The 27,049-nt window shown below is 36.5% G+C and overlaps 3 pseudogenes across 1 annotated transcript; 2 read left to right on the top strand and 1 right to left on the bottom strand.

Moving 5' to 3' along the window:
* Window positions 1–87: 87 nt before the first annotated feature.
* Window positions 88–1,228, bottom strand: LOC143601142 (uncharacterized; annotated as a pseudogene).
* Window positions 1,229–11,201: 9,973 nt separating this feature from the next.
* Window positions 11,202–12,930, top strand: LOC143601141 (uncharacterized; annotated as a pseudogene). Its single transcript, XR_013147602.1, has 2 exons — window positions 11,202–11,398; window positions 12,424–12,930. The product of XR_013147602.1 is annotated as an uncharacterized LOC143601141 (transcript).
* Window positions 12,931–20,792: 7,862 nt separating this feature from the next.
* On the top strand, window positions 20,793–21,526 carry LOC143601140 (E3 ubiquitin-protein ligase RMA1H1-like; annotated as a pseudogene).
* Window positions 21,527–27,049: the final 5,523 nt, after the last annotated feature.

Raw genomic sequence — 27,049 nt, 5'->3', positions numbered from 1 at the left:
AGAAATCAACTCGTAAGCTTCACCAGCCACCACCCAGCCATAAACAACTCGACGGAAAATACGGACGGCCACCAACCACACCGACAATCATCCATCCACCGATAAACTCAGATCACCGACATCACCATTTTCAATATCAATTTCTAATATCTGCAAACTCGAGTTCAACATCAATCACACAACTCTATGACAATTAATTACAACCACAATTCACCATAAAAGTGTTTTGGCAATCAGTAAGTTAATTTGACGTGTATCATCATATCAAGTAATCGTAAAACCCACAAATTCAACGACGGCAAGGCTCATCGAGATCAATTGAACCTCTGTTTTGAACAGAAGAACAGAGTACGAGTCCACCGTAAAGTAAACAAATCCTCCCGGTGAGTACGTCACGAACGACCCGAAGCTCTTTCCGGTTACACAGTGCCATGCGAGTCCGTAACACTGATCAAACTCCTATAATATTCATAATTCAGTTTCAACATAGGTTACTTAAACCTGGTATTCTCCACTTTTCCCCTTCCAGAACTCACGGTTTTGTTTTGCCGCTGGTCGCATGAAAACAAAACCATAAGTTTCTGGATAGGATATGAAGGGCAAAGCGGACAATACAGGTTTTGTTTTGCCACGAGTGATTCGTCGCGTCAAAACAAAACCATGAGTTTTTGAATTATATTGTTCGCTTTGTCCGGGTAAACTCACGGTTTTGTTTTGTCATTCGTCACGTAAAAAACAAAACCACAAGTTCCTGTGTATGAAGGGCAAAGCGGGACGATATAGGTTTTGTTTTGCCTAGTTGAGTAATTCGTCACGTCAAAACAAAACCTTGAGTTTCTAAATCTTATTGTCCGCTTAACGCACGGTTTTATTTTGACATTCATCGCGTAAAAACAAAAACAAAAACAAAACCAAAACCGTGAGCTCCTAAATAGGAAGGGCAAAGCAGACAATATATCATCACAGTTTACTGTTATATTACCTTTTTAATGGAACGAGCTAGAAGCGTGAGGTTAGGGCGCCGAGACGTAGACGAGTCGAGGAAGGATCTGGTGAGCCGCAGAGCACGCTCCTGAATCGCGAACGGCATATCGGCTGATCGCAGCCGAATGTTGAGGCTAGCAGCAATTGCAGCAAGCTTTAATTCTTCGGGTGGAGATTTGAGGTCAGGTGGGGAGTGGTATTTGATAACCTGCTTCTCGGCCCACTCACCGCTGGTGTTCTCCATGAGTTCAACGGTGAGTCTGAGAGTGAGAGAGACAGAGAGAGTTGGTTTGAAAGTTGGTCAAACGGGCAGAGGAAGTTGAAGTTGAAGTTGAAGTTGAAGTTGAATGTAAGGCGGGCAGTCTGAATATGCACTGAAATTGTGTGTGAGAGGAAAAGAGGAGTCGTTGGAACAAAGCTTTGACCGGTATGATAGTGAAAGGATTGTCATGTACATAATAATAATATGTTATCAATTTATGATAATTTAATTAATGCATTAATTAGTCGGACAATAAAGATTATTTTATGATAGAAAGGAAAGAATATCATCATACAATAGTTTTAGTTTTAGGGGTGTTTGGAATTCCTTATTTTTATCAACTTATAACGGGTAATTTTTTGAAAAGTTAATAAGGTGTATATGGTATTTGGCAAACCATAAGGCTTTATGGGTTTAAACTTATGGGCAATGCAAAATAAAGAGGTTTTGAAAAGTTATAAATCTCTAACTTATTAATTTAATGGGTTTGATTTACCTATTACACCCTTTTACTCTCAAAACCCATTACAGTTTTTTTTTAAAAGAGTGTCATTTTTATTTAAACTTCTTTTAAAAAATTCATAAATTAATAAGGTTTTTTAACAAGAAGTCGTGTTTCACTTAAATAAAGAATCTCAAACACGCTCTTAATATTTTCAAATAGTTGGTTAATGAATAGATAAATTTGGACCCCTTAATATTTTCAAATAGTTGGTTAATGAATAGATAAATTTGGACCATCTTACGGCATCTCAGTTTAAAAAGTTTCTAAACAAAAAAAGAAAAGGGATGTGAAATAATTATCTCAATCCAATTTTACTATATTAAAATCCTTAAAACTCAAAAATGTAAATGCTATAGTTGAAAAAATATTTAAATAAATCAAGATAAAATAAGAGAGAATTACTTAAATAGCTCTTTTGATGAGAGAGAAAAGACCAAATAGCCTGTGAGATTTCATTTTCTCAAAATAGGCCACCAAATCCAATGTCCTCGTGAGTTTTTGATATTTCTCGTGAGTTTTCGTGGACGAATAAAAAGCTGCCATGTGTTTTCCATTTCCACCTACCACGCTATTATTCATTCTAAATCTGTCTGAAGCGTGATTTTTGTCATCAAATATAACATGAAGAAAACCAACTGTGACGTGATGTTTCAAGCTGTTTTTATCGGAGTTTTCAAAAAAGATGGTTTTTGTGTTTTTTCGAAATTCATCTCCAAAAATGAATTTCATTTGAATTTCGTCTTTAACACCCTTTAATCTTCAACCTAGTTCTTTCACACTTATTAATCTTCAACCCAGTTACCAAGTGGTCTACTAGACCCCCGCTTCAAAAACCACGACGGTGGTGCGCCGCCGGAGTCTCACGCGCCGCCGTGGTCGTCACGAGTGGGATAGGCTCACACTTCGCACAGAACATTGCAAGGTCCGTGGAGTAATGGGTGTTTCGGGAATCGAATCTTTTTTATGAAAAGAGTGAAATATCAAATGTGGTTTGGAAGAAAATGAGTTCTTCGATAGATGTGAAGCTTAGCCGTGAAGCCATTGATGCTGTAGGATGCAAAGAGAAGCTTTATATAACTAATGGTGGTAAAGAAGGTGTTGTTTATGATGTGAATTCTGATGAGTGGTTGCCGATGCCGGTGGGGATGCGGGGTGGTTGGAGAGGTCCGACGACGGTGATGGATGAGGAGGTGATATATATGGTGGATAAGTTAAAAGGTGTGTTGAGGAAGAATGATGATGTGATGGATGTATGGGTGGATATTACGGAGGATGAGATGATTAAGGTGATGAAGATGAAAAAGAAGATGATGAAGATGATTGTCTTTTTTAAAAGATGAAATTTATTTGAAATTCATCTTTGGAGATGAATTTCAAAAAAACTTAAAAAACAATAAATTTGAAAACTCACGTTAGAGACGAAAACAGGTTGAAACGTCACGTTAAAGTTGGTTTTTATTAGGTTAGATTTGATGTGAAAAGTAACGTTTAAGACGGATTTGGGATGAAAACTCGCGTGGTAGGTGAGAAGGCTTGACAAATGGCAGTTTTTATTGGTCCACGAAAACTCACGGGGAATCTCAAAAACTCACGAAGACGTTGGATTTGATGGGCTATTTTTGGAATTTGAAATCTCACTGGCTATATTGTTTTTTCTCTCTCATCAAAAGGACTATTTAGGTAATTCTCCCATATAATTTAGGGTAACAAACCATTATTTTAAATATTTTTCACTTCATGCATTTTACATAAGTTTAGACACTATAGTTTAGCATAATTGATCTGAGGATCTTAATTTTGTTCGATGTTTATTGACTTAGTTTAGTACATGGAGATTAAGTCGAACAATTTTTTCATGACAATTAATAATTTAAGTTAACTTTTTATAATATTACTTGTTTAGAATACCACTAAACAAACAAACTTAGGTTGGAATATGTTTAATGCATCTTGTGTATTTTATTTGTGTCACTTACGTCATATACTTATATCGTATAACTGTAACAAATGAAAATACGTTGAATTCATCGAAATCCTACAGAAGAGAGACACATTTGTATCGTATAATTGTAACAAGTGAAAATACGTCGAATTTATCTAAATCCTGCATGCCTACCAAAGAGATATGGTCCTAGACCTAAATGGGATTCGAGTCCAGACCTAAAAGCAACCAAGGCGATATAATGGGAATAATGCCAATAAGGAACACACCCTTAGGCACATACCTGGATAGATACGTCCAAGATGTCATGCAGAGGGAGGTACTGGAGCTGGGTGGAAAAAGTCACCAATTAAAATTATCAACTGGCTTTACTTGTAAAAATTTCCGTTTGACCCTGATTAAACTAGTACACTCGTGTTTCTTCACCTACCAATCTTCCTTGTGAACAATGCATATCTTTACAATAAATTGCTTTCTATTCTTAAATCTAAATGCAACTTTACAAATAAATAACTATTTATTTAATAATCTATATTGTGCATGACCATATTGGTCCAGTTCAGAAAAAAACAAAACAATATTCCTAAAAACAAATAAGAAATTCTTGTGAATGAATGGTTGCAGACAAAGGTCGGGTCCATTCAACTAATTCAGTCTATGTATGTTTACACGAGAATCGCATGGTTGCAAACAACAACCGATCGTCCCGTCACTTCAGGCGCTTTTCTTGACCCCTCTTCCCCCAACTTATAACAAAACCTTGTACCTTACCCTTTCTTTAAGCTAAACATATTATTATATAGCATTGTATTATTTCTAAGTGGCATATTAATAATCTAATAATAACCTTTTAAGCAATTAAATTATTGTTTACAATAAGATGTCACAATCCCTGCACTAAAATTCATGGAATACACTCTCACGGGATGCAATAACTCAAATACACTTTTATTAGATGTATGAGAATTATGGACTTTGGGTTTCAAGTTTATTGCATCATATTGACTAGCGAAGTGATATAACGCTGTAATATATATAGAGGACAATGTACCTTTGACGTGCCTTTAAAATCAAAGTGAGCGTAATGATATAGAGCTCCATCCATACACATTTGTGTAGAAAAGGACTTAATAAATATATTGATAAGTTGAGATACGACGGTTACACACTTTGTAGAGGCTTGTATCATGGAGCTCTCATTACATAACGTAGATAATGGAGCCAAAAGAATCATGTGTTGGTTATGGAAGGGTATTTTATGTTAATTAATCCTAACATATAAGCGAAACATATGTTATATTGTGTAGCTTGTCTTTTACAGCTCGATCAATTAATATCAATCTCCAAGTTCAATGGCTCAATTGCGATGAAATAGTAACATGGGCGTGGAATCAGGATATATGAAATTTCAAAGGTTAATGTAGTATAGTGTATAGAGGAAAATGAGCGAAATATTGTTGGGGGAGCCAAAACCACAACCAAAGTTAAACGATGGAGGTTCAGCCGTCCAAAACTTTTCTATTGGGTTGAAACGACCACGAAACTTAAACCACATATTTACTCTATTAGTTATATAATCTTTGCCACTCGATCATGTTCAAATGTTTAATAATTTATACCTACATTGGTGAATGTGTGGAGTTATTTAATTATATGCTTATTGTTGTGAAAATATTTCGGGTTTATAACATTGTTCGGGGGAACAAGACGAGAACAAGAGAATTTGTCTAATATCAACTTTTCTTTGTCTTAGAGGGCACATGGACATGTGTTTTGAGAGTGATCCTGAACAATACGTATTGCCCTAATTGTTTAACGAGATTCTAATTATTTAAGAAAGCCATAGACAACCACATATTTTGTTTAACTCGTATTGTTGTCACTTTAATTAAAACCATTCTTAAAGTTAATTGTTTGATGTCAACATTTCTTCTTTTTAGCGATCATGAATAATCAACTTTTTTGTTTGCGAAATTATGATCGTTTTTGGAAGTAATTGATAGCACAAAAGCAACCACACTTTGATTAACTTGTTTTGTTGTCAAAATTTTAAAATTCTAGCCCAAATCATTGGAAAGGGGTTCATTTGGACTTTAAATATTAGACCATAGGTTATTTTTGGGTAACACGTTATTTTCAAGCAGTCTAAACACACATACGTGGATATATGAAAAGAAAGTAGGGTTGTAGGGGTGTAAACGACTAAACGAGCCAAACCGGAGCCTTATTATAATACTCAAGCTCGGCTCGTTAGGCTTTTCTAAAGATCAAACTCAGCTTGATTCGAGCCTATGTTTTATGGCTCGATCTCGGCTTGTACACAGGAATTGAAAGTCCCAAAAGAGTAAAATTGAGAAGAACCTTTAACGAGCCAAAGTTCAGCTCGAGCTCATGTGTGACGCCTTAAACAAGCCAAAGCTCGGCTGGATATTTAATACATAAAAGTCCCAAAAGAGTTAAATTAAAACTTAAAAATACTTATGGGTCGGCGAGCAAAATCGATCTGCCTATACAAGGCTCGGGCTTGATAACTATACGAACTTTATTTGAGACTCGGGCTCGGCTCAAACCCACTGACGACCCAAATCAGGTAATACAATAATCCCTTTCTCATAATTGGTTTGATCAGCATTGTTTACTCTTTGATCACTGGAATTGTGATTTTGAGTAATTGAGTCTCTAATTTCATTATGTTTGCATATGTGATCAACTAATTTGAAATTTATGCATACCAACTGCTTGATGAAATGACTGAACGAAAAAGAAAATATTTTTAATACAAAATTGCTTTATTTTTTTGGCTCTCATTGTACTGCTAGTCTGCTATGATGCTGCTATATTTTTTTAAGTAGAATTTATAAAGAAAAATGAAGCTGTGTTTGCAGACTGGAATGACTTACTCATGTGTGTTTTTGAGAGTGTCGAGGCGGTTTTGAAGATTGTTACTGTTTTTTTTTTCAAAATTCAAGGTTGTTGACATAAGGTTTTAAAGATTAGTATGCATATATTCATGATGCTTGATTGCTGTTAGCCTGTTAACTAAGAAAGTTTTAATCTTGACATTCTGCTAACATTATTAACTTCAGTTAATGCTTCACAGTTTCTGTTTAATTTTTCTGATGATTTTAGTCATTTATTTTTTTAAAGCGATCCGTTTTGACCCGAACCTAGTTTGGTCAGACCCGTTTTGACGGAACCTATTTTGATTAGAACCTGTTTTGACTCAGACCACATTGAACCAGTTAAAAATCGGCCCTTCGCCCGTTCTAACCAGAACCCGTTTTGAGCTTAACCTGTTCAGACATGTTATCCTACTCGACTATTTTGCCAGACCTATTTAAAACTAATTGTTTAACCCCTTCCAAACTGATTATCGGATAATGCACATTAACACCCCCTTATCAGTTAGCATTGAACTTTATCTCGTTGTTAACTTGTATTGTACTCTTGGTTGATGCGATAATGCTATTGAGTTATTGCCAAATTAACAATAAAGTCTAATATATTACATGGGGGGCTAACGTCCTTAAACTTGAGATGGTGATGGCTTTTAATCTATAGTTGACTTTAGATAAGAATGGCGCATGAGTTATTGATTATCAAGTAAGCAGACAAAGCAAGAACATACTAATTTTGACTTTGATATTATCTGTTGACGAATCTGGCTACCTTTTGTGTGGCTCATCTGTTATTCTACCAAGATTTATTGTTTTACGTGAATTGCGATTGCATCATGACATCATGCATATTGTAACCTCAGAAAGACTACTCATTGCTTGTTACAGGTACCATTTCATACTCGACATGCTCCTGGAATCTCTTTGGAAACATAAACCGACCACCAAAATATTGCTGCAAGAAAACGATCACTGCTAACACCAAGCCTCCACAAACAATGACAATATCCCAAGAAAGTGAGTAGAAATCTGCTCTCGGATTTGCATAAAGATATAACCTGTCAAACTGATGACTTATATAATTTTGACCCCTGTAAAGATCATATGCATGAGGCAGTAATCGCACGAATGTGGTTCCTATATAAAACGAATGACTCAAAGCATTTCCTTTTGAATTCTGGAAAATATTGAGTATTAATTGTGGGAATAGGAACCCGTCAAGAGTTAATCCTGCATAAGACCTCAATAATCTCCAGATGGAGTGTTGACTTCGACTTGAAATAGTGAACTATTGTTGTTCCAGTTTGCTAGCAACATTGCTAACCCAGTAATAATATACGTAGGTAAACAGATGAAGAGTGTCTGTATCTCATGAATCCAATGATTCTTTTTGGCAATCCATGTTAACTGAAGAAGACGGGATTGCAAAATGAAAGCGACCATTGTCACTATCCTCACAATCACCTCATTCACTTCAAGCAATCCATTATTCCTAATTAGTACATTTTGCTGATTCCTAGTGTTAGAGAATATTGCCTCATAGTTTAGAACTAGAGGAACCATGTGCCCGAGAGTAAGAATCAGCATCATCAAAACCGAAATGGAATTAACCATTTCAGACGTCTTCTTCAAATGAAACAGTTGTCTTCCTATAAACACACACGTAAGCGTGTCTTAAATCAACACCATGATGATTTCTAAATCCATTCTCCATATTGATTCTCTTGCTTCAGTTTCCGTAAGCGTGCATGAAACAATATCGAGACTCTCGAAGTACAAAACATCGCTTTTTTCATGTAGGCTTTCAATATTTCCCTTTATTAAACTTTGCTTGCCTCGAGGGAGTTGGAATTTCACCAGTATCTCACAATCAAAAGAATAGTTTTTTATCAAGTTTCTACACCCAACCATACAAACTTGTCCCGTTTCATCATCATGAACCCCTTCTGCAGATATCTCCACTCTGTTATCATCAGTAGAGGAGAGATTTAGCGATGAAATCCCGCTTCTTGTAACAGAACTAATGTTCAACATAAAACTTATCTCAAAGCTTACGTTCACTGGACTGCTGTAGGTGGGGGTTGAAATATCTGCTGCTGGGGATACCGCCTCAATTGTGTAATCGTTGAACCCCCGATTTCCCACAAACATAGCGACTGCAAAACCAGTCGAAACCATGTTCTTATGTTTCACATACATGTCAAAGTTATGATACCCTGATTGATACTCGTCCCTTTGATACTTGTTTCCTACATGTTTGTTTTTCAGGCAAATCCGTCTTACTCTCTCCATTTGTGTATATTCATACTTCATCCCGTAATTCTCCCGGCTATGATCAAAGCTTTTAAAGTTAGCCATTTTGAACGACCCCAAATCATCTTTCAGATTGGTGCTCCAAATCTGACCCTCGGTGTTATGCGTTTTCATGATTGACCGAACCGGCGGGAACCACAAAGTCAGCCTAACCGAACAATCTCCAACACGGGCAGTACCCAGTGGATCACTTTGGTTCAAGATACGACACGCGACAATGCACATCTCATCTTTTATCCCATTCCATGTTCCTTCTCCAATTAATGATATGTCGGGTTGGAAAGATTTATCGTATCTAGTAAATCTTCTGTCTTGAAATTCGACTAGAACACGGATTTTATTATCTTCCCTAGAACACTGAATCCCGTACAATGACATGAAAGCAGGCACGTCACCACCATTATGATCTTGACCAAATAAAGAACAATTCTTGCAATTACTTGGATACTCCAACTTGTAAGTTGTGAATCTTTGCGTGAAAATCGAGCACGCGTCTAGAGATTTCACACTAATTACCGAATCTTGCACCGTTTTAGTTACATTACACTCTTCATTAGATACCAATGTCTATTTGTATTTGAACGTAGCCACTCGAGGGAATCCCAACATTGAAATCGGGTCAAAATAGTCAAAGTCATTAGGGGAAGCTAAACTCTCCAACGTTCCACTTACTAAACTATTATTCAAGTTTATGAACCGAGTGAATTTAAGCTTAAGAACAGCATTTAGTTTAAGTGGTTTACCTTCTTTTGTTGACCAACGAGCCGATCCAACCATACAAAGCTTACTTGTAGAAACTGACCAGAACCCATCTAAATCAAACACCAACGCATGCGGATGCTCCCGTGAATAATTGGGCTTGATATTAGTGAAGGTGGAAGGGGGATCAGGATGATACACATATGATGAAAAGAAACTTAACCGGGCTTGGATTTTGTACGTGTCAACAACGTTTGTCCTGAATATGTTACGGGTGGCTTTAAAGAGTATGGACCGTTGCGATTGGGGATCTTGATCAAAAATGTTTTGACCACCTGCGTAATGGCTCGTTACAGGCTCGAGAAACGGGAATCTAGTGAACATTTTACTAGTAGGAGTGGCTTCAGGAGCATAAGAGTTGCAGTGATCATAGTAGGAGATTGAAGAAAAGGCTTTTGAAGTAAAGACAGTGAAGAAGATGAACAAGATATGGAACAAGAGTGAATGATTCATGGCTTCAATCAAAGATGAATGATGAGTTGACTTGTTTGATATTATCATGTGATATTTATAAATAATTTGAGTTTCATTGGTCAATGTATAACTTGCCACCTTCCAAGAAACTAAGATGATTCCTATGAAGTGGGATTGTAATAGTCATACAACTAATTAAACTTGTTTGAATGAGTTGTATTAGTTATTTAATTTTATTAGAAAGTCTTGCAATGCTTTGATTATAATTAGTCAATCTATACTTGGATAGGAGATGTTTGACTATTTGCAATTGTTTTTCTAAATCTGTTTATTTACTTCATTTTTTAAGTACCGTTATCGAGACATAACAATGATATCTGACTAATAATTCCTTATTATATAGGATCACTAGATCAGATAAAAAAATATAATTTAAGAATAATTGTAAAGATCTAGAGGAGTAAGTTCAAAACTTTAAATTAAAGAATAGTGAACACATGATGAAACACAAAGATTGTGTTGACTAACGCATCTTACGTCCGCTGCTTATTATTCGTGGTGTGTTTGTTTCTTTAACTTCTCACTAATCAGTCCCTTACCATCTTGGCGTCTTAACATACAAGTCATACGATATTTTGCGATACCAATTCATATATACAGATTATATTACCAAGATTCGTAGTAGAGGCGCAGATGCTGGTTAACCAGTTTTTTGGAATATCAGTTTCTAACTACAATTGGTTATTGGTCAAACGCTCAAAACCGGTTGACTGGATTTTGAGTGAAACATCCCTAACCTATGTAGCCTGCTTGGTTCGGTTATTAACTGTTAACCGATAATAACCTATTGAAACTAACCTCACAAGCACTAACCATATTAACCTATATTCGGTTAACCGGTTTCTAGTTTGGGTTAGGATTTTTAGGTGTAAGGCTCTAAATAATTCATAACCTGGTCCTTAATAACATCTATAAAAGAGAAGGCCCAAAACACCAATGATCCAGCCCAAGAACAAAACGTGTGTGAAGCACGTGACATCCATCCATCCATCCAGATCCACCCAAATTATCTAATCCTGTAACAGAAACCAAAACCAGCAGTCATCCACACACACTGCATTTTATATTCTTGTTCGTTTTAATTAATGGCTGGTGTGCTTGAAACTCTCGCAGTTCTCCGTACCTCCGGCTTTCCATTGTCTCCGATCGCCGGAACTCTGTCAATTTGTCGAAATCAAAAGGATCGGTGAGCTTGAGGTCTAAATCTACATTAGGTCGCCGTGGAACACGTATTGCTTGTCAGGCTCAAGAAGCCGTTCAAGGTTAGAATCGTAATAAATCGTTTTCACTGCAGGTTTCTGTTTAATTCGTGATGATTTTGACCTAATTTTATCCGGAGCTTTTTCCGTACGGTTTTGTAGATGATGATATTGAGCTTTTAGCAGAATATTATTAGTATTTGGTGAATTACTTAAGAAGGTGGATGCAAAACCTAATTTCAAAAGCTAAATTAATGTACATTTTAGTTATTAGAGGATTTTGCATGTGAACTAGAGTTGCAAATCATAGCTGATTAACCAACCCTAATCAGTTAGGGATTTCACATAGAAACCAGTTAACTGAACATAGGCTAATCTGGTTAATGTTGACAAGGTTAATATCAATAGGTTATTATTGGCTAACTTGATTTTACAAAGCGCGCTTTAACTGAAGCTCAAAGTGACACAAGGCCATGGCATAGTCGCTTTTGCTTAAACAAGGCGACGAAAGTCTGAAAACCGCAGCACAGGCGCGTTTTTTAAGGAAAAAAGTGCAACTGAGGGGTTATGTTTCTTCAGACACGGGTCTTTTTTATGCTTCAGAATGTTGTATCATGTAGGTAATTTATATACTAAATCCTATATAAAGCTTATTTATAGCTAAACGTTGGGAATGGGATTATGGGATGCTAATAACTAATGGATATGTAAAAAAGTTATATAAAAACCTGGCACCTTGCATACGAAAATCGGTGTGCTTTTGCGCGTTGTGTTTCGGTTTTAGACTCCGTTGCTTATGTGCGATTCTCGCTTTTTAACACCAATCCGGTTAATAATTGACCCAAACCAGTTACATAGGCTAGCAATTTTCTAATCAATAACCAGTTATGATCCGTAACTGGTTTTGACCGTTTGATTAATAATAGATTACAGTTAGTAACCAATATTCCAAAAACCAGTTAACCGGTATTTATGTGAACAATATATGATTTGTTAATTTATCATCTTATACATCACTATGAACTCTTTTTATCCATACACAATTTCTCATCTTCTAACTTTGCAATCTCCAAACTGGCAAATTGCAGTGCTTCCTGTGACTGATGCAACATGGCAATCACTTGTATTGGAGTCTAGTATCCCTGTGATGGTTGAATTCTGGGCCCCATGGTGCGGGCCATGTCGCATGATCCACCCTGTGATTGATGAACTTGCTAAGGAATACACAGGCAAACTTACTTGTTACAAGGCTAATACTGATGAGAGTCCTGCGATTGCAAGCCGATATGGTATCAAAAGCATCCCAACTGTCATTATATTCAAAGATGGAGAGAGGAAAGATGCAGTTATTGGTGCAGTTCCCAAATCAACCCTATCTACCTGCATTGAGAAGTTCTTTTAGAGGTATTATGTGTGTATATATAAATACACGTATTTAGTTTAATTATATCTCGCGTGCTGTCGACGTATTGATATCACCACAAGTACAGATACTTCAGGCTCTAATAATTTCTGTATTGTATCTACTCTCCAAATTTGAAATGTTCCATGTATATAGCCAAGAGTGGCCAATGTTTTACTGTTGGTATGTCAAACTGTTGGTTAATCTTGTTAATTTTATCTATATTTGATCAGTCTTAACTAGTTTTATACTCGTGTATTAGTCGGGTAAACATTTTATTGTTCATATAACTTGAAAGAAAAAGTCCACATAAAATGCATTGATGGTTGAATATCGGATTCGAAACATGGGCAGCTCGGTTCGTGAAACTGGCAGGTGATCTACTCCTTGATTACATTTATCTGTATTTGATCAATCTTGAATAATCTTGTTTAAAATTAATAACTATGTTTTTTTTGTGTATGTTAATTAAGTTGTTAAGTTGGCCTTGAAACGGTCTAGTGATAATTATGTTAAATGATAACATGATTGGCACATTGATTTTTAAATTTTATTCTATGGCCAAAAGATCTTTAATTTGTGATTTTTCACTAATTTTATAACTTTCTCTAGTACAAATACTTGCGGGGGCTATGTCAAGTTGTCGACTCCTTGTTCACTGGGGCTATTTGACATGTTAATTTGTTAGTATTTTGCTTATAGATGAAACATAATCACATGGTAATGTTAATATATGCACGTGCAAATAAACGAACTGGATAGCATCGGGGCCAATGATTAGCAGGTGAGATAGACATCACAACGTGGGTATGTAATCTAAAATACGAGTATCTGCCATTTGGTGATACGGGCCAAATTGCCAAAAATATTATAAGAATCAATTATTCATTTGACATCATTTATTAGGTCCATAAATCTCACAAAAGATTTGTTTCCTCTAAATTTATTAAAATTAATGATTTAAGTCTCCCATGTTTGGTTTCTTATTTGAATCAAGTTAACTATGTTTTAATAATGCAATGCATTAAGATTTATAAATTACTATAATAAAAAATTGTATTACAACAAATTTATAATAGCTTAACAAAAAAGTCTTTTAGCATGATGAATGGTTTAGCTTTTGATTTTCCTTTTTTACTTTTTAGACGAGTTTGTTTGATTAGAATATGTTATTCCTCTTACTTTACATTGATGAGAATAGGATTTTCAAATTGTGTGTTGGGCAATGCAAGAAATTCTATTGTTGTAAGTTAAATGGCGTGTGACATCAAAAGCCAATGAAAGAAAATTGGCACGTCAAAGAAGAACCGCAAAATTTAGAATATTTTAATTAAATTTTTTTATAGACTATGATGTGATATGTTTGCAATATAATATTGTTTAGTTTATAAGTACACAATCTTTTTATAACTAGATTTATGTTAAGAATTACAGGTATCACAACACTCATACATAGTGCATGCAAGCAATTAGAGGCGGTGAGAAAGACAGACATAAGCAGATACACAACAACATAGTGTATCACGCTTAAAGTAATGAATGCAAATAAATATGTGTGATATGATGTGAACATTTCCCTAGTTTTATATAAATAGACCTAAACACTTATGTCAAACACTTTTTTGAAAATCTCTCCATAAGCTCGCAATCGCAGACAACAGTGGGTAGCTAAAGTCCATCATTAATAGTTTCGGGGAATACCCTTCATCGAAAAAAAAACTAGTAAGAATCGAGTTTAAACATGAGAGACCTTGCGACTTTTATCATAATAGAGTAAAATGATTGATTTACACTAAACAAAAAAATTCAAGAGAAATCTGCATTTTGTCTCCCTGGTTTATATCGTCGCGAGATGGGTTAACCCCTGAAAAAGGTTTTGCGAACTTTGTGCCCCTATGTTTCTCCGACGGGTTCTTCTGACTCCTACCGTCAGTTGACCGTCCGTTGACCGTTGGTATTTTAGTAATAATACCAACATATTAAGGGTATTTTAGTAATCTTCTTTTAATAAATTATAAATATAATAATAATAGTAATAATATAATAATAATAAGAGATAATAATAATAATAATAACAATAATAATAATACTCATCTTCATCATCAGAGCAGATCATCATCTTCATCATTAGCTCATCTTTATCATCAATAACCTCAAACATACTTGATGTTCTTCATCATCATCAGTTTCATTACAAGTAATCGAATCTCTTAAATCCTCAAACCCACAAGTCATTCCGACCAAAACCCCTAACCTCCGGCACCACGTCGCCATGGATTCCGCCCATCTCGTTTTTTCGGCCAACTCGTTTTTCCGGCCATCTCGTTTTTTCGGTCATTCGGGTGAAAAATTTACTAAAAAACGGTTCGTTTGGTTGTTTTCGGGTTAAAAGTTTACTAAAAAACGGTTCGTTTGGTTGTTTTTGGGTGAAAATTTGACTAAAAACGGTTCGTTTTGGTTTTTTCGGGTGAAAAGTTTACTAAAAAAACGGTTCGTTTTGCTTGTTTTCGGGTTAAAAGTTTACTAAAAAACGGTTCGTTTGTTTTCGGGTGAAAATTTTACTAAAAAACGGTTCTTTTGGTTGTTTTCGGGTGAAAAGTTTACTAAAAAACTGTTCGTTTGGTTGTTTTCGGGTGAAAAGTTTACTAAAAAATGGGTCGTTTGGTTGTTTTCGGGTGAAAAGTTTACTAAAAAACGGTTCGTTTGTTTGTTTTCGGGCGAAAAGTTTACTAAAAAACGGCTCGTTTTGGTTGTTTTCGGGTTAAAAGTGTACTAAAAAACGGTTCGTTTGGTTGTTTTCGGGTTAAAAGTTTACTAAAAAACGGTTCGTTTGGTTGTTTTCGGGTGAAAAGTTTACTAAAAAACGGTTCGTTTGGTTGTTTTCGGGTTAAAAATTTACTAAAATACGGTTCGTTTTTGGTTGATTTCGGGTTAAAAGTTTACTAAAAAACGGTTCGTTTGGTTTTCGGGTGAAAAGTTTACTAAAAAACGCCCGTTTCGTTGTTTTCGGGCGAAAAGTTTACTAAAAAACGGCTTCTTCCGTTGTTTTTGGGCGAAAAGTTTACTAAAAAACGACGCGTTTTGTTGTTTCCGGGCTGTCACACCCTCAAAATCCACTAACGGAGTTTTACCGTCAGAGGGTGTGAACTAACAGGATCGGATTCATTAGTTATAATCAAACTGTAAAACGTTTACGAGTAATTAATGCGGAAGCGTAAAAACCATAAAACAAATGTTGCGTCACGCAGGACGACTTAAAACCCAATGATAACAGTTTAAAATAGTTTGCATAACAAAAGCGTTTTCAAGCAATGCATGATCCTATACCGCGCGCCCGCCTCGGCTACCTGAGAATAACATACTAAAAGTGTCAACACGAGGTTGGTGAGTTCACAAGTTTATATAAAATAAAGCGTTTAGCGTTTTGCGTTCAGCGTTCAGCGTTTTGCGTTTAGCGTTTAGCGTTTAGCAGATAGTGTTAAATCAATTATATATCGATAGGTAGCTAGCCTATACAACAAGTATTACTAAGTGTTCGACACCGAAGCTGACTGTTTATCAAGTGCCTTGCCACCAGGTCATTCAGACCATGGTAATGTGTTAGCCAAAATTACACCCACTCGACCTCCAGTCGAGTTTAGCGCTGGGTGGGGTTTGTCAAACCCAGTAGTACTACTCAACAGTGACTCGCTATTTTCCAATACTAAACGGTTCGATGTGTAGGACTTCAATTGTTTCGTTTGCCACTTAGCCTTTACAAGTGATATATAATCTACTAACAAAATCTTAAAAGCGTTTCGGAGTATGTTATCTTCCCCAAGTGAAAAGCGTTTAAAGAGTTTAAAAGGGGTAAGTGAAACTCACTGTTTGCGAAGATTACTAAAAACCAAAGTCCGAGAGATGTGCGTCACAGAAAAATTCTCACTCGCGTTCTAAGACACAAAAATGAGATTTTTCTAAGTATCGGAACTATTATCGAGTCTCTAGACCCGGCACATAATTCCTAAGCACAAAAATACGTTTCGTGTTCGTTTGTGAGTCGTGTGTGAATTAACAAGCATATTTGTGATACATTACACGTGTGAGTAACTACTTACGTGTCAAGTGTTAATAGCGTACGTATCTTGCAATTATTCCCCGCAAGGGCAATTTGGTCAAAACATAACAATTAACTAGCAACTAGCACTTTTCATGTATTTTCACAAAGTTCAGCAGCTAACTTTACCGAGACAGATTACTACTAGTAAAGATTGCTCTAATTCACAGATCATAACTCATCAATTAATTCATCAAAAATCACCACAATAGAATACATGTGTTAGGTTTCCAGAACATATTTTGTTGTATTTTTATTCCACATATATTTCTCACAATGATCAATTTACTACAGCAAACTCACAACAGTCAAAATCATGCGCAACAGAATGTTATTTGAAATTCCCGCTAAATGAAAAATCCAAAAAATGCAAGACCAATTGGGTTAGGTTCTTAACTTAACAAGTTAACTTCCAGAAGTGGAACCAACCCATTTGGTCTTGTAGTTCATGAGATATAATATTTACAAAGCAACCTAACAGCAGGTCTCACAATTCAGATTTGCACAACGTTTTTGTAAAATCATAAAGATTGACTTTTACTCGTCCAAAAATTACAAATTTATATTCCTTAGAAACTAGACTCAACCTAGTACACTGTAGTATTAATAATCTCGACCAATTCTCGCATTCACACCTCGTTACAGTCAATTGAACATCAACAACACAATCTGTCCAGAAACTGTTTACATCCAAAATCAACATATTAACCATCTATAGACCATAATCCGTTCATATGACATTCTAGACACCATAATCACTATCCATGCACATCAAATACACACCACATACATGATTAGGGTTTTACTTGAACTCAAAATTAAAGAAACAAGCAATTAACATGCAATAACATCAATTCTAGTTATCAAATCAACAATCAATACATAATTAACCATCATCTAATCAAAACAAGCCATATAAACACCATATATATAATTTTCGGATTCTAGGGTTTATAATTAACCCATTCAAACTCAAAATTAAGCATGTAAAATACATAGGATAGTTGTTTATACCTTCCTAGCACCTTAATCTTCGATTAAACTTGAAAGATCTTGTGTGTATGTGTGTGTGTGGTTGACGGCAGCCAAGAACAAGGGGGAGGGGGGTGGGGCGATCGGTGTAGAGGGAGAGAGAGAGTGTTAGGGTTTTAGGTTAATATTATTATTTATAATAACATGTTACACTTTAGTCCCTCAATTTCTAGTTTGTACTTTTCTAGCTTATTTTAACTAGTTCTTGTTTATTGTCTAGCATCACACATAATAAAATCAAGTAACACATATGTTAACACATAATTATCACATAATTATTGTTTTGACGTTTTTCGTTTATTCACCAATTGTTTGCGTCAACTCGTTTGCGTTTCGGTGCAATTCCCGAAAGACTACACATGTTGTAGTTGTCAAGCGTCATTTAAACCCTAGTTTAAATGTAATGAGATGTGCGTTATAGATCCAATGATCTTAAGTTTGAATTGACGGAGTTTGAGTTAACGGAGTTAACCTGAAATTGACGAGTGTCACATCATTCCCATGTTAAAGAATTTTCGTCCCGAAAATTTGAGTCAAGTCGTGATGAGTGTCTGAAAAAGTAAGAAAAATTTTCAGTTTGTCATACGGGCGAAAAGTTTATTAAAAAACGGCTCGTTTCGTTGTTTTCGGGTTAAAAGTTTACAACAAAACGGTTCGTTTGGTTGTTTTCGGGTGAAAAGTTTACTAAAAAACGGTTCGTTTCGTTGTTTTCGGGCTAAAATATTACTAAAACAAACCATTTTTTTAGTGAAAATATTACTTAAAATTGTTCTTTTAAGTTTTTTACAAATGTAAAATGGTTGTTTTCAAAATGGTTTTTAAAAATGTTGGCAGATGATGAAGATGAAGAGAAATTCTTAAACAAAGTGAGGAATATATATTACATATTGTATAGATATATCAAATGTTAGTTTAGTTTTGGTTGGTGTTGTTTGTTGTTATACCAATGGTCGCGGGTTCGAACCCCACTGTTTACACAATTTTAGAACATAAGTTTTAATATTAATTATAGGCTCAGGGGTAAAATGGTAATTTCAACGTTTTTTTTTTGTCAGTCAACTCACGTTCAACTGACGGCAAGGGCACAGACTGACCCGCCAAAATATCACAGGGAGTCAAAGTTCGCAAAATCTTTTTCAGGGGCTAACCCATCTCGCAACGATATAAACCAGGGAGGCAAATTACAGATTTCTCAAAATTCAATTTAGAAAAATGAAAAGGTAAAGTTAGTTTGTAAAAGCTTTAACGAACATTGCACCCAACACAAGACAACACAAACCAAACAAAAAAGAAAAGAAAGCTAATTGAATGATTAGGTGTCTGTCTGATTGCCGGAAGGAAACTGGTCCTTTCTTCCAAATAGCTGTCTGTCAATGACACACACACACATGTATGTATGTATGTATGTATGATGTATGCACCCTCCTCACTTCTAATCAATCTGGTCACTCTACAAATTAAATTCCCTCCTGAATCCTAATTTGCAAATATTATATTATATTATATTATATTATATTATATTATATTATATTCATCTCAAAACAATTCAAGGTTCGTCCTTTTTCATCCTCTCCTTTATGGCTCTTCATAACCTGACAACCTTTTCTGTTTTTATTACTATATTATGCTGGTTCAGATCCATATTTGGATACTTTTTATTTCAGTTTTTAGGATTCTTGTAATTAGGGACTGTTTGGATGTCAACTATTTCGATATTTTTCCAAATCCTCTTATCTATTCCCAAAATCAGAATCAATTTTGAGATTCACTATGGAAAATGGAAACTTTAAGGTCCCTTTGACTCTTTGTATTTTTATATACGGAAAATTACCAAAATAGGTGCGTTGACCAACCCCATTGGGCACCTGTGTAGTGTAGCCTGCCCGGAATTTCATAGAGTTGACAACACTATAGCTTGCCTTGTTTCTCAACAGGGCTACGGTGGTGCCTAAACATAAATAAAAGGGCTACACAGGTGTTTTGTCTGCCAAGACTCCAGAGATGCTCGACACCAGACAACCCTTCCATGCTACCTCTGTAGCCTTGTCTGCCTAGGCATGGAAGGTCTCATGTCTGGAGTCTTGGCAGACAAAGCAGCCCAAGTGAGACACATGGCATGATAAGGTGTTGCCAACTCATTTTCGCTTGAAATTCCGTCTGGGCTACACTGCTGCCTAAGGGGGTTAGCGGCCATTGTTTCATTGTCCATGCCTGTTTTGGATAAATATTGGACAAACACGCCTACACTGGTAATTTTCCCTTTTATACATGCACATCCAAAAAGTAAGGGCTACCAATTAGATACCTGTTTAAGACACGATAAGACATGTTAATAAAAAAAATGCGGTATGTGATTTTTTTATTTTCTTAAATAATTGAAATTAGCATGCTAGACTCCATCATTTTCCCTTATTGGTACATGAAACTTACAAACTGTCTTATACTCATGACATATAGAGTAGTTAAACAAGTCGTATTCATGTTTGATACTTGTGTAAAGGGCGTCGTTTCTAACGTGTTAAACACGTGAAGACACGAATTGCCAGCCTGGCAAACACTATCTATTGAGGCTGCAACGCATTTTGTTATAGATTATCAAGATCACTCAACTCAATATTAGATAATCAGTTTCAAAACATGCATCCAAACACCCTCAAGTCACTAATAAAATAAGTAAAATAATTAAGTTAATAATTGGTGTCTGAAGTCAATAATAAAATAAGTAAATTAATTAAGTTAATAATAGGACGAGTCACCAGCTCATGATCCTTAAGTGTCCTACATAATCTTATTATATATTGCAAACTATGATTGATCTATGTAATGCATCTTGTTAATTGTGTATGCTCTTTTGTCACATACATATAACTATATATATAATATATTTGTGTGATTGTATTTTAACAATTTCTTCTTGCTTTGCAGTGTTAATGGATTTCCAACAAAAACCATTGTTTGATTCCTCCTCAAAATCGGTTTCTGAAACTTCAACGGGCTTTTGCGAGTGCAACATATGTTTGGATTCAGCACAAGACCCGGTGGTGACCCTATGTGGCCACCTGTACTGTTGGGCCTGCATATACAAATGGCTTCATATTCAGACAGATAACAAGCCCAATTGCCCTGTTTGTAAATCCCACATCTCCAGTTCATCACTAATTCCACTGTATGGCCGTGGCAATTCTCCACCATCAAACGGGCCCGAACCCGAATTGAAACGGGCCCATCAATCAGAACTAGTCATACCCAACAGACCATCAGCGCCTGGTGGTTCGGTTTTGCATATGAACCAGCAGATCCATCCGGTCCCTTTTCAGGCTCAGCCTCAACCAAACCCATTTGGAAGCTATGCGTTTGGGCCAGCTAACATAGTTGGGCCGTGAGCCCAACCGGCTTTTCTAACGCGATTGTGGGGATGGTTGGTGAGATGGTGTGTGGTATGATATTCAGGAGCTCTGATCCGGGATTTTTGGGTGGTTATCCTTATGGGTCGTACCATAACTCGTATCAGGTTTCGGGTGATAACCCGAGGGTGAGAAGACAAGTGATGCAGGTTGAGAAGTCGCTGAACCGGTTGACTATTTTTTTGTTTTGTTGTTTCATGCTGTGTCTTTTATTGTTTTGAGTTTGTGAAGGAAATATATGCATTCACATGATGAGGTTCTCTTGTAGATTCACATTAATGTTATGATGATAACTTATCTGTATGTGTTTGGTTTATAGAATAAATAATATAAATAAATGCGTTTTTATAAATGATTAATTAATGATAAGCTTGTAGCAAATTGCTAGAACATATTAACTTACATAGTTCATCACCTAAACAAATTTTCGAAGTTAGAAATTACACCATTGGGTTCAAGACAAGCTCCTCAACCTTGATTTATTTTTCATGCATACTTGGTGCTAGATGATCAAACATGGATGTGATGATATATTACTTGTTATTATATGTATATTTGCTGTACCAAATGGTTTGGTTTTGACATTGTGACTTAAATAGCTTGTCAGTGACTTTAACGGTCGGAAAGTTGACTTTTAAGGTGAACCGACATGAGTTTTTGGAACTGAATTAAAACAGCTCTCAAAGTCATAATATTCTTATATTTAACATAAGTTAAAGTATAAGAAAAGTCAAGAATAGCAAAACTTAAACCAACACGGTTCGTGTCGCGAAAACCGACACAAAAACGTTAAAAATTGACATTTTTAAGAAATTGGCAACAAAATAAGAACCAAAACATTTTTATTGAAAAACCAATAAAACTTGACTAAAAAACTATATAAAAAGTGTTCTAGATAATTTAAAACTAAAAGTTTCATAAAAATGACAACCGGTTCGTTTTTAAGCTCAAAATCAACGAAACCGGCAAAACCGACAAAACCGATTATAATAGAGTCAAAATTTTAAATAAAATAATAATTTGAATTTTTCCAAAACACTCCAGCAACTAAAGGTAATAATTTTTATAAATTTTAATAATTAAATTAAATTATTAAATAAAACAATTATTAGTTGATTATTACTTGTTTATATTTTTAAGTATAGAATTATAAGATTATAAGTAGTAAACTTTATGTGTTATATGCTTGTGTGGATTTTTAGAATAAGAATATATATATTTTAGTCAAACCTAAAATTAACGAACGTGTACTAATATAGGAACGAGCATTTATTCGAACACTGAAATCAAATGTGAGTTCTTCCTCTGAAAAGCATATTGTATATCTATATTCGTATTTATATATATATGTTTTGAAAACGCATTATACTACAAATTGTCGTTATTGTGGGATGAATCAATTTGGTTAAATAACTGTTAACCGAATTGAGGGCACAGAAATGTTGGTAGATCTATCGGGGTGACGCTCCCCACTTCCATTCGCGTTGGGTTAAAAGTGGGAATATTTCGAGTATGGTACGTTTCGAGTTATCAAATTGGTAGTCATACACGCGTTGTATTCTTAGCTAGTTTACAACTAACGCTTTTTGTGCTTAAAGGTAAAATGCAGGTTTCGTTATTGTGTTATACCGTGTTATGATCGGTTTTATTGGGAGTATAATGGCCGTACACCATTATATTCATGTGTTGTTTATATATAAATTGTTTATATTTATATAATAAGTTTTCTTCTCAGGAATAACTCACCAACATTCGTGTTGACCCAAATATTATTTAAATATGCTTTGCAGGAAAGTGAAGGTTTCGAGGTGGCATGGAAATGAGAGCGTGGGGTGTTTGAACAAAAGTGATGTGTTGTAAACCGTGCATTAGCACGTGTAGTAAACTCTGATTTTGTAAAATATTTCTTATAATAAAAGATGATGCTTTTATTATTAAATGGTTATTATTGTTGACTATCGGCATCTGTCATAACCCGAATGAATTAAAGTTAAGACTTCCGCTGTGTTAAGTTAAGGTTTTCGGGGTGTCACAGAAGTTGGTACCAGAGCCAACAGTTATAGAGAATTAGAAAATATAAAGTTTTCTAAACTATAACGGTATGTTCAAACACGCGCTCCTTTCCCGCCTCTCGAAACGAAAAGGTAACAAAGATATACATATAATTGTTTATTACTAACTTGAATTAATATGTTTATTAAGATGGCGAACTCTGTGGCGATCGTATCTGACTCCGACTCTAGTAGCAGCGGTACTCCACTATCACCGGTGGAGTGGCGTCCGGTAGTTGCATCAGGAGATGCCGGGTCTACTTCGAGAGCTACACCCTTGAAGGTGTACACTCGAAAAAGGACCAGGGCAAACCGTGATGCATCGGCCCCTGTCATTGCACTCCCATTAGCTGTGATCCCACCCTCTCCACCACCGCCTCCCGCACTGGAGCCTGTGGTCGAGGAACCCTCTGATCACAAGCTACTTATGGTTCTTCTTGCCATGTTCTCTGCTTATGAGAACATCGTTCATAACATGGTGGACCGTGTGCTTGCAATCGAGCATAAACAAGGTCTTGATGACCAAACCCGTGATGTGATGCACCAGTTTGTGAACGAACTGAGGAACCAGGGACTGATGACAAACGCCAGGGTAGGAGTTCTCGAGATGAGGAATGAGATGATAGAGCCATGCGTAGGCTACTTGATGAGCCTTCACTAGACGTAGTAGGGTGTTTTGGGTAATATGTCTAGTATGGTAATTGTGATGTAATTTAACTTTGAAACTTGTTGTTTTTTTTGTGTGGTTGTGGTAAGAACTAGAAATATGGTGGGTGACCAAGGTGTAGGTAAGTACACCTAATTTTGGTATTTTGGTACATTATGAAATCCCACTCTTTGATGATTATATTTATGTTTGTATTATTAATGATGCTATTTGATTCTTTACAACTTAGAAAAATATCACTTTTTCCAAAACTAACCAAAATTATATTTTTTCTAAAAAGAACATGGCGCCAAAAACAAGACGATCCACTAATAATCAAGCAACCGGATTACCTTCCTCTCAAGACGAGTTAGCTCAGCTAATCGCTCAACATGTAAATACGGCACTCGAGCAACATGAGGCTAATCGCAACGCAAGCCAAAACCCCCTAAATACAACTAATACTTTAAATGGAGAAGCACCTAGAACCGAAAATCTAAACGAAAACCCCTCAGGTAGCACGGTACGCGAGTGCTCATATAAAATTTTCCAAGGTTGCGGACCGAAAGAATTTACCGGTGCCGAAGGACCTTTGGAAATTATCCGGTGGATCGAGAAAATGGAATCTGTAATGAAAATCAGTGATTGCACTCCTCTCGAACGGATAAAATACAGAGTGTGCTCATTCCGTGATGAGGCACTCGAGTGGTGGAACTCCATAATTCAAAATCTTGGAGAAGATGCCGCTTACCGTCTAACCTGGGAAGAACTAAAAGAAATGTTGTTAAAGGAGTACTGTCCCCGAAACGAACTTCAGAAAATCGAATATGAATTCTGGCAGTTAAAGATGGAAGGTGCTGACATTGGAGGATATACTTCCCGATTCAACGCTTTGGCACGGCTAGTACCCCGACTGGTTACGCCTGAATATGCAAGAATCGAGAGGTACATTTGGGGCTTAGCTCCCGAGATTCGAGGATTGGTTACCTCCTCCAAACCAACCACTATCCAGTCAGCCCGAGAGCTGGAAAAATCTTTAACTGATAATGCAATTCGTATGGGAACTCTGAAAGACTTCGGTAAGAAAGCGACTACCGCCGAACATGAACGAAAAACAGTTACCGATAATCAGAGAACCGGAGAACTCAAACGAAAGTGGAATGGTAACTCAGGAGGACAGTTCAAACGAAACCAAGGAGCACGAAGAATGTTTGCAGCAAACGCAAGAGGATCAGGACAAGGATTCACTTGTAACAGGTGTAGAAAGAGTCACAATGGGGAATGTTGGAAATGTCAGAAGTGCAATCGATTTGGACACCAGACTCAGTACTGTTTCAGTAAGGACTCTCCGTCTGGTTCAGGAAACCGAACTTTCGAATGTTTCGAGTGCGGTGTCATCGGGCATTTCAGAAATGATTGCCCCAAACTCAAGGTACAAAATGCTAAGAGCAAGGCATTCGAGATGAACGCGAAAAAGGCCCGGAAAGACTCATCCGTAGTCACCGGTACGTTTCTCATTAATAATCATTATGCTTATGTACTATTTGATACTGGAGCAGATTTAAGCTTTGTTTCTGACCAATTTGAACCCCTTCTCGATATTGAACCAAGCAAGTTAGACAATAATTACTCAATAGAATTAGCCAACGGGAAGCTAATTGAAACCAGTAAAATTGTCCGAAACTGCAATATTCTGTTAGAAAACCTTAGGTTTCCAATCGATCTTCTACCCGTAGAGTTAGGCAGTTTTGATATAGTAGTAGGAATGGATTGGTTATCCAAAAATGGTGCTGAAATCATATGCTCTGAAAAGCTAGTTCGTTTACCAACCCCAACAGGTCAATTTCTGAGCATTCGAGGTGACCAGAGTAACACCGAGTTAAAACTCTCTAGTATCACAAAAACTCGCAAATTGTTAAGGAAAGGATGTCCCGCTTTTCTTGTCAATGTAGTCGACACAAAGGCTAAAGAGCGAAAGATAGAGGATATTCCTGTAGTACGGGATTTTCCAGAAGTTTTCTCTGAAGACTTGCCTGGATTACCTCCTCAGCGTCAAGTCGAATTCAGAATCGATCTGGTTCAAGATGCCGCTCCGATAGCTCGATCTCCGTACAGATTAGCACCATCGGAAATGCAGGAGTTATCTAATCAGCTCCAGGAATTACTAGACAAAGGATTCATAAGACCAAGTTTCTCACCTTGGGGAGCTCCAGTCTTATTTGTGAAAAAGAAGGACGGTTCTTTTCGAATGTGTATCGATTACAGAGAACTGAACAAACTTACTATTAAGAATCGGTACCCACTACTGAGAATTGATGATTTGTTTGATCAGTTGCAAGGATCAAGCTATTACTCAAAAATCGACTTGCGGTCCGGGTATCATCAGTTACGTGTTGCAGAAAAGGATATTCCTAAAACCGCTTTCAGAACTCGTTATGGCCATTATGAATTCCTGGTCATGCCTTTTGGGCTAACGAATGCACCGGCTGTGGCAACTGCCCAAATCCGACCCGACCCAGGTACCCGTTTTCGGATCCGATTTTTAAGATTTAAAATTTGATTATAATCTTTATAAATTTATCATATTTATATATATATATAATACTAATAATAATAATGATAATAATAATATTTCCTTTCCGCCGTCCCGCCCCTTTTTCTCTCTTGTCGCCGTCCCGCCCCTCTGCTTAACCCCTAAGCCTTGAACCCCTCTCTCAACTCTTTGCTTGTCCTTTGGTTCTTCCCGCCTAAGGATGGCTGCGCAGCTCCACGCGCCAGACTCCTTACAAGGAAGCCTGCGTGAAGACCAGCTGTTCCTGCGATACGCGAGACGAACTGTTCCCGCGGCGCGCAAAGGATTGTAGTTCTTCCCGCGGCGCGCTAAGGATTTCAGTTCTTCCCGCGGCGCGCTAAGGATTGTTCTGTCTGCCTTCGCCCTCGCGCACTCTAGCCTTCTCGCGCTAGGCACTTAAGTCTTTTCTCCAGTTTAAGCCAGCCTGTATGCTTTTGAAATATCTTATCTTCTGTGCTATACCTGCCAAGGTATGGGCACAGTAGGCCAGATCTGACATCTGTCCGAAAGG

Source organism: Bidens hawaiensis, unplaced genomic scaffold (genome assembly GCF_021521415.1).
Source record: "Bidens hawaiensis isolate Kalapana, Puna unplaced genomic scaffold, B.hawaiensis_p1.1 tig00055738_1, whole genome shotgun sequence".
In the NCBI taxonomy this organism is placed as follows: domain Eukaryota; kingdom Viridiplantae; phylum Streptophyta; class Magnoliopsida; order Asterales; family Asteraceae; genus Bidens; species Bidens hawaiensis.
Note: the sequence above shows the minus strand (reverse complement) of the source record. Positions and strands in the feature narration are given on the sequence as shown.